Source organism: Nycticebus coucang, chromosome 10, assembly GCF_027406575.1.
Source record: "Nycticebus coucang isolate mNycCou1 chromosome 10, mNycCou1.pri, whole genome shotgun sequence".
Taxonomy (NCBI): domain Eukaryota; kingdom Metazoa; phylum Chordata; class Mammalia; order Primates; family Lorisidae; genus Nycticebus; species Nycticebus coucang.
This window is the reverse complement of record NC_069789.1, coordinates 121,011,765-121,021,106: the sequence shown is the minus strand read 5'-3', so window position 1 is coordinate 121,021,106 and position 9,342 is coordinate 121,011,765. Positions and strand designations below refer to the sequence as shown.

General features: G+C 40.8%; 1 non-coding gene across 1 annotated transcript; it reads left to right on the top strand.

Moving 5' to 3' along the window:
• Nucleotides 1-7,809: 7,809 nt before the first annotated feature.
• LOC128597795 (U6 spliceosomal RNA) lies at nucleotides 7,810-7,916 on the top strand. The gene has a single exon (XR_008383354.1). It is a non-coding gene; the product is annotated as a U6 spliceosomal RNA (small nuclear RNA).
• The last annotated feature ends 1,426 nt before the right edge of the window (nucleotides 7,917-9,342 follow it).

Here is a 9,342-nt window from a genome sequence, read left to right as displayed (position 1 = left end):
ACAAAGGGGCTGAAAGCTGGAAAACAAGCAGCCAGGAATGTACTGATGTTCATCAGTGTCCGGCTTGGATCGACAAAGTGAGTCATGTAAAGAGTTAAGATGGAGGAGAGAAAATAAAAGAGGATAAATAAGCTCACCAGAAGCAGTACTGTGTGAGTGGCAGTGGTCTCTGGGGAGGCTCTTCCAGAGTGGCTGGTGTGGTGAATATATTCAACTCTTTGCTTGTGTCTTCGTAGGAAGAACACTATGGAACCGCTGGCCCAGCCCATGGTTCCCAAAAACAGAATATCAAGGAAGGAAAATAGGAATGCATAGAGTAAGCTCACAAACGAATTGTGTGGTCTGGTAAAACACAATCCAAAATCCTTTACTGTAATGTTTGTAGTTTTCCTTGGGCTAATCACTTTCAGTGGCACAATGATATTTATGAGGAAATGAAGAATCCAACAGAGGAAACAGGGGGCTTGAACAAATTTCAAGGCTTTCGGTTTTAATTCTACCCACACAGAATTAGTAGGGCTAACAATAATACCCTGAAAGACACTCAAGGTACAGGTGGTGCAGAGAGAAGCCCCCCGGGCCACTCTGTGAATATAAAAACAAAGTTTACACTCAACGTCTCCGAGGAAATATTTCAAGCCAAAAGCAGCCAATGTGTGATGGACTCCCCTTGAGAAAAGAACAAGGGAGTTGGCTACAGTCAGATGGGTGAGAATTAGGTCTGTGGGTCTTTGACTGTGTTTAATAAAGAAAGTGACTATATAAAGATAAAGGAGTGGCAAATTACCTAGGAGTCCAACTCCAGTCTGGAAGAAGAAGAACATCCCAATTACGAACTCATTGGAAACCATGTCAATACTGAGGAAAAGTTTATTTAGAGCCAGAGAAATCTAGAGAGAAATATAAAAAGTGTATTATTTTCCTTAGTGTGACAAATGCATTTTTGAACAAAATTTACCTTCACTTAATATTTACAAGGACATATTATGAGTTTAACCTTAGTATTATTGGATTTGCAGATCTTGAAACAAACTATAAATACAAACTACATATGTTGAATAAGTAAGCTAGTTCTCCTCCAAATTGTACACTTGTCCCTTGGTATCTGCAGGGGATTGCTTTTAGGACACCCAAGGATACCAAAATTTGCAATGCTCAAGTCCTGTATATAAAATGGTGTAGTATTTGCACATAACCCACACAATCCTGTATACTTTAAATAACCTCTATATTAATTATAGGATCTAATACAATTTAGATATAGTTGACTCTTGAATAACATGGGTTTGAGCTATGTGGGTCACTTATACACAAATTCTTTTCAATAAATATATTAGAAAATGGCGCCCGCCCCATATGCCGGAGGTAGTGGGTTCAAACCCAGCCCTGGCCAAAAACTGCAAAAAAAAAAAAATATATATATATATATATTAGAAAATGTTTGGATATTTGTGACAACTTGAAAAAACTGAAATCATATAGCCTAGAAATATTTTAAAAATTAAGAAAAACATATGTGGGCGGCGCCTGTGGCTCAGTGAGTAGGGCGCCGGCCCCATATGCCGAGAGTGGTGGGTTCAAACCCAGCCCCGGCCAAATTGCAACAAAAAAATAGCCGGGCGTTGTGGCGGGTGCCTGTAGTCCCAGCTGCTCCAGAGGCTGAGGCAAGAGAATCGTGTAAGCCCAAGAGTTAGAGGTTGCTGTGAGCCGTGTGACGCCACAGCACTCTACCTGAGGGCGGTACAGTGAGACTCTGTCTCTACAAAAAATAAAAAATAAAAAAAAACATATGTTATGAATGCATAAGATACATTAGATACTTGTTTATCATTTATTACCAAAAATATACACAAATATGTTATGAAAAGTTGAAACTTGGACTGACATCACCAAGATAATTAACTAGAGACATTTAGCACCTGACCCCCAACAAGTAAGGACCAAGTTCATGATTAAACAGCTAATATTTGAAGTGTCAAAGGAAGAGCAATGGAGTGCACTGGGCATTTGGAGAGGCAACTGTGATGACTGGAAACCCAGGAAGGCCACAATGTGGAGGCACCTAACTCTGCAGCCCCATTTCCCTTACGTGGAATCAGGAGAGACTTCCCCTTGTGAGGAAAAAGCAGAATCCCACTAGCTTTCACCGCTATTGCAAATACCTACAATTCTTAACTACAGGAGAATCACACAGTCCTCACAAGTGCAATTGTTGAGAACTGCTGGGAATTCACACAACTGCATTGTTGTGGATTAGAGTGCAATGTGCATTTCCCCACTCCCCACCCACCCCTATGGGCCAAGCTGCTATAGCACAGTGCCATTTTGAGACCAGCACCATCTCTGGAGTGTGGCCTGCTCTGGGGGCCAGTAGCTACTGCATGTGTCTAGCCTTGGGGCTCCTCCATTATTCCAAGCCCGTACATGTGGCTTAACACCACACCCTGACTCTGCAGAGCCTGGGCCCAGGATCAGCTGTAAATCTGGTCCTTCAGAGCAGAGAAACCAATGCCCACTACCCACACTTGCAGCTGGAAGAAGAGTCTGAAAGCCCCACCCAAGGTGAATTAACCCTTTAGCCAGCCAAACTGCTGTATATCCTGCCCTGAGTGTGAGATATCTCCAAGCCAATGAGCAGCTGACATGCCTCCAGGCCAGGGAAGCAGAACATCTCCATAATTCCTCTAAGCCCTCCAAAGATTCCCCTGGCCTTTCCAAAGCCCTCAGGCCCACACACAGGGCCTGCCCATCCCCACCCCTGGTGAACCCACCCCCAGAATGGTCAACCATCCTTGGACCTAGCTCCTGGGCCCGAGAAATAGTACCACAGCCCTAACTCCATCAAGCCAGAGCCCAATTTGGCTGAATCACCATGTGCATATGAATACCCTTGACTTAAGAAACAGTCCAATGAGCCCACTCCTGGCAAATCTACAACACTGTCACCACAGACTCAGCCTAGGCTACTGAAACACAGATGTCACTATTGTGGATCACAAACTACAAGGACACTGCACTACTGTGTCCACCTAGAACCAAGGCCAATGCATCTCACCAAACTGGTACCTTAAGTCTTTTCTTACAAAACGACCCCATAAAATAAGAGCTGACGCTTTCATCAGATGTGTAGAAATCAATGTAGGAAAACATCAAACATGAAAAATCAAGGAAACATAACACCTTCAAAAGAACAGAGGAATTCTCCAGTAACAGACCCCAATCACAAGGAAATAGATGAAATGCCAGAAAAAACTCAATAATCTTAAAATCAGTGAGATATAAGAGAATACAGATAATTCGATGAAATCAGGGAAACAATTCATAATTTGAATAAGAAATTCAACAAAGTAATAGATATAAAAAAGAACCAAATAATCCTATAGCTAAAGAATTCAATGAATGAAAAAAAGTATAGAAAAGTGTAGAAAGCCTACAGGATTTATGGGACACTGCTAAATCAACAATTCAATGAATGACATAATAGGATTGAGAGCTTCAATATCAGACTAGACTGAGCAGAAGAATTTCAGAACTTGAAGACAGATCTTTTGAAATAACACAGGCAGACCAAAAAAAAAAAAATTTTAATTTCAAAGATTCATCTCTGAATGAATTTGACTTCAACACTCTTCATGGAGGTCTGATTCTTTTCCCATTGCTGAGAGAAAGTGTTTTCTTTTAAAAGTTCATCTCGTAGGCCAGGTGCAGTGGTCTATGCCTGTAAGCCTAGCACTCTGGGAGGCTTGAGTGAGTGGATGGCTTGAGTTCAGGAGTTTGAGACCAGCCTGAGCAAGAGTGTGACCTCATCTCTACTAAAAATAGAAAAACTAGCAGGTCTCTTAGCAGTGGGTGGCTATTGTTCCAGCTACATGGGAGGCTGAGGCAAGAGAATTGCTTGAACCCAGAAGTTTGAGGTTGCTGTGAGCTATGACTCCATGACAGTCTATCCAGGGTGACTGAGTGAGACCCTGTCTCAAATAAATAAATAAATAAATAAATAAAGTCCATCTCTTGAGGTAAATGCCTATGTCTGGATGATATACTAAACTTGGACCAACAGATCCTGGTATCTGTCAGGCATTGTTCATTGCATTGAGCACAGAAAAGGAATCAGCAAACTTTCCCTGTGAAGGGCCATATAGCAAATATCTTAGGTTCTGTGGCCACAACTACTCAGCTCTGCCCAGGCAGTGTGAAAGTTGCCATAATCAACACAGAAACCATCCAGCACAGCTGCTTCAATAAAACTTTACTTACGAACTTTGAAATTTGAATTTTGGGATTTTCTACTGTCACAAAATATTATTCATTTTTAAAAAGTATATTAATACTGTAAAAGCCATTCTTAATTTTAGCCTTAAAAAACAGAAGGGCAGATTGGCCTGTGGGTCATAGTGTTGCATCTCTTAGTATAGATGAATAATTATAGTCAAAATTCTTGCCCTAATGTACATTTTATTTGACTAATGGACACAGACATAGAATAATCCAAATATAAAGAATAAGAACATATACATGCAAAGATTTTGGAAATCAGTTTCCTTTGTCAAGAAAAAAAAAAAAAGAGCATTACGTATAATAGGCAATAAAAGGGAGGAGTCAGTCATTTAATGGGAAATAATAGAGTCAGATTCTCAGGCAGAAAAGGCAGCTTTGAAGTGAGGAAGTTAGTTGATTTTGGTTTTCCTTTCCTTGAGCATTGGCTTATAGCCAGGTGGGAAGAAGCAAGGTGGCAGCCTTCATGTGGCTCCTACATGGACCAACAGTTCAGTGTTAAAAAATAACACTACACTCAATGGCTTTTTTGCTGCCCCTGCCCTGATAGCAAATTTCTCACTGGAGTGTTTGATTTTCTTTCTAGCAGGAGGTCAGGGTGGGGTCAGACCTGTGCTTGTGAGAGGGAACCACCCTGAGTTAGAGCTCAGAACTCAGAATCTCCTGTCTTCTTTTTTTTTTTTTTTGAAACAGAGTCTCACTATGTCACCCTTGGTAGGGTGCCGTGGTGTCACAGCTCACAGCAACCTCAAACTCATGGGCTCAAACGATTCTCTTGCCTCAGCCTCCCAGGTAGCTGGGACTAAAGGCGCCTGGCACAACGCCCAGCTATTTTTTGTTGCAGTTGTAATTGTCGTTTAGCTGGCCTGGGCCGGGTTCGAACCTGGCTCCCTTGGTATATGTGGCTGGCGCTGTAACCATTGTGTTACAGGTGCCAGCCAGAATCTCTTGTCTTAATACCACAGTCCAAAGGCTCATGGTTGATGATTTGTTAAATGTGTGGCTTTACATCCATTATTGGTTCTGAGAAACAAATTCAGGAACATAGCTCTCTTTGAGAAACTCCGAGTCAACAATTACATCCCTTTCTTGTGATCTAAGAAGAACCCGGGAGAATAGAGTTGATGCTTTTTTCCTAACACCACCCAAAGAGATAGGTGTTTATAAATTCTTTAAAAGCCAATCTATAAACTTTTAAATAAAAGAAACAAAACAGAGTAAACCTACATTTTCTATGTTAGTGCTTAAGGCCAGACATGCAACTGCGGTGCTATGATGTCCAATTTTAAAGAAAAAGTTTAAAAGGCTTAATTATGGAGAAAAGGAAGGATATTTCCTGCAAGTCTAAAAGTGGGAAAGGAAGGGTGGGAAGTTTTGGGGAGCTCAAGAAAAATTAGGAGGGGAGAGAGGATAACTAAATAGGTAAAAATGACAGGACATGTTAGACCCATTAAGAGGCATCACCTTTAAGAATCCTGAAATAGATTAAACAAAAGCCTTAAGATTCCTGAAACCACAGAGACACTTTTTAATGTCATATTGAAAAAGAGGAAAAGATTTACTTACCCAAGCTAAACTCTGATACCTGGATGGTGAGCCTGTCACTGCCAGGGTTTGTGCCTTGGAGTGTGAGACTCAAGTTGTAGGTTTGGGACACCATGACCTCATTCCCCCTGTGCAACAATTATGTCACTGGTTGCAATGACAGTGTCAACAGGGGGATTGAGAATATCTCTAAGAAATTTTTGACACAGGGAAAACAGTAACATGAGCAATTATCAGGTAGTGCTTAATGAGGAAACCAAGAGAGACCGAAAGACCTTGTAGCAAAACTTTCCTAGGATATGAGGCAGCAGACAGTATGTCAAGGGTTGAGCTGAGGGGGCTTAATTTTCAACCCTCTAGTCTGGATTCACTGCCTGACCAGCTGAGGCAAGCTTATCTTTTCAGCATCCTAATCTTCCCTTTGCCTTTTGGCTCCTGTGGTATAAAAATATGGCACATACAACTATGTACAGCACATACTTGATAATGATACATGACTATGGTACTAGCTTTATTGTGGTTACTGCTTTATGTATTAACTATAGTATACTTTTTTAGAATCATATTTTTGAGTGTAGTCCTTCTATTTATGCCTCAGGTAAGTCCTTCAAGAGGTATTCCAGAAGAAGACTTTTTTGTTTGTTTGTTTTTTGTTTGAGACAGAGTCTCACTCTGTTGCCCTGGATGGAGTGCTGTGGAGTCCTAGCTCACAGCAACCTCAAACTCTTGGGCTCAAGCAATCCTCTTGCCCCAGCCTCCCAAGTAGCTGGAACTATAGGTGCCTGCCACAACATCCAGCTAATTTTTCTATTTTTGGTAGACATTGGGTCTTGCTCTTGCTCAGGCTGGTCTCAAACTCACGAACTCAAGCGATCCACCCACCTTGGCCTTCCACAGTTCTGAGATTACAGGAGTGAGCCACCATGCCTGGCCAGAAGAAAACATTGTTATCATGGGAGATAACAGTTCATGAGTGTTATTGCCCCTGAAGACTTTCCTGTGAGACAAGATGTGAGGTGGAAGACTGTGGTATTGATGATCCTGACTGGGTTAATGTGTGTGTTTATGTCCTAGTTTTTAACAAAAAATTTTAAAAAGTTTTAAAAATGGAAAATGCTTATAGAATAAGGATACACCTATAAAAAAAGAAAATAGCTGAGCATGGTAGCTCACACCTGTAATCCCAGCACTTTGGGAGGCTGAGGAAGGAGGATCACTTGAGACCAGGAGTTCAAGACCAACCTAGGAAACATAGTGAAAACATTTTTACCTCTACAAAAAAATTTGAAAAATTATCTGGGGATGGTGGTATGTGCCTGTAATCCCACATACTCAGGAGGCTGGGGCAGGAGATCACTTGAGCCCAGGAGATTGAGGCTGCAATGAACTATGATTGTGCCACTGTACTCACACCTGGGTGACAAAGTGAGATTCTGTCTCTCAAATTAAAAAAAAAATGTGTGGGGGCAGGCATGGTGGCTCACGCCTGTAATCCTAGCACTCTGGGAGGTCACGGCAGGTGGATTGCTTGACTTCACAAGTTCCAGACCAGCCTGAGCAAAAGCGAGACCCCCATCTCTAATAAAAATGGAAAAAAGGGCAGCACCTGTGGCGCAAAGGAGTAAGCATCAGCCCCACATGCCAGAGGTGGCGGGTTCAAACCCAGCCCTGGCCAAAAACTGCAAAAAAAAAAAAAAAAACTGAGGCAAGAGGATCGCTTGAGCCCGAGTTGGAGGTTGCTGTGAGCTACGACACCACGACACTCTATCCAGGGTGACATATTGAGATTCTGTCTCAAAACAAACAAAAAAATAAAAATAAGAAGGAATAGCTGGGCATTGTGGTGGCACCTGTAGTTCCCAGCTACTTGGGAGGCTGAGGCAAGAGGATTGCTTAAGCCCAAGAGTTTGAGGTTGCTGTGAGCAGTGATGCCATAGCAGTCTACCCAGGGTGACAGCTTGAGACTCTGTCTAAAAAAAAAAAAAAGAAGTGCTCGCTTCGGCAGCACATATACTAAAATTGGAACGATACAGAGAAGATTAGCATGGCCCCTGCGCAAGGATGACACGCAAATTCGTGAAGCGTTCCATATTTAAAAAAAAAAGAAAAGAAAAAGAAGAAGAAGGAGAATAGAAAAAAAAATTTTTTTGTACTGCTATACAATGTGTTGTTTTTTTTTTTTTTTTTAGAATAATGTATTTATTTATTTATTTATTTTTTTGGCTGGGGCCGGGTTTGAACCTGCCACCTCTGGCATATGGGGCCGGCACCCTGCCCCTGTGAGACACAGGCACCACCCGAAAATAAGGTATTTTTTAAATAATTATTTTTTTATTAAGTCATATATACATAGATCATGAATACATTTATGCCTTTGTGGGATTCAATCTGTTGATTATTTGTACAAATTGGAGTGCTTACATGTTACTAATTAACATAGCTTTCACCTCATTTACTTAATCACAGTGTTAAGACATTTGTGTTCTATACTTGATAGATTTGACTTGTACCCTTGCAATATGCTCCATAGGTGTGGTCCCACCATTTACCCTCCCTCTATCGACCCACCCCCTCCCTTCCCGGCCCCTCCCCTTCCCTCCTTCATCCTGGGCTATAGTTGTGATTCATCTCTCATATGAAAGTGTGAGTGATTATAAACTGGTTTTATAGTAGTAGTGAGTACCTTGGATATTTTTTTTCCATTCCTGAAATACTTTAGTGTTTATGTTTTAAGCGAAATATTATTTCACGAGACAGAAAGTATTAAAAAGTCAAAAAGTTTATAAAGTAAAACAAAAAGTTATAGTAAAGTAAGGTTAATTTATTATTGAAGACAGAAAACTATTTCTTATAAACTTAGTGTAGGCTAAGTGTGCAGTGTTTATAAAGTCTGCTATAGTGTCCAGTAATGTCCTAGGACTTCACTTTCCCTTACCACTGACTCACCCAGAACAGCTTCCAGTTCTACAAGCTCCATTCATGGTAAGTGCCCTGAATAGGTGTACCATTTTTTGACATCTGTGTTGTATTTTTACTGTACATTTCCTATGTTTAGGTACACTAATCCTTACCATTGTGTTACAATTGCCTGTAATATTCAGTAAAGTAACATACTGTGGTGGTTTGTAGCCTAGGAGCAATAGATTATACCATATAAGCTAGGTATGTACTAAGCTATACCACCTAGATTTGTGTAAGTATACTCCATTATGTTCGCACAATTATGAAAGCGCCTAACAACAGAATCCTCAGACTGTGTCGCCATCATCATTAAATGATACATGATTGTACCTGAATTATTGCCTACCACAATTAAATATGATTAATGTACATCAAAATTATTGTACAATGGATATTATTTTTAATCATTGCCAATTTAGTGGACAACATGACATCTTATTTTATAACATTTCTATTTATTTATTTATTTATTATTTTTATTTTTATTTTTTTTCTGGTTTTTGGCCGGGGCTGGGTTTGAACCCACCACCTCCGGCATATGGGGCCGGCGCCCTACTCCTT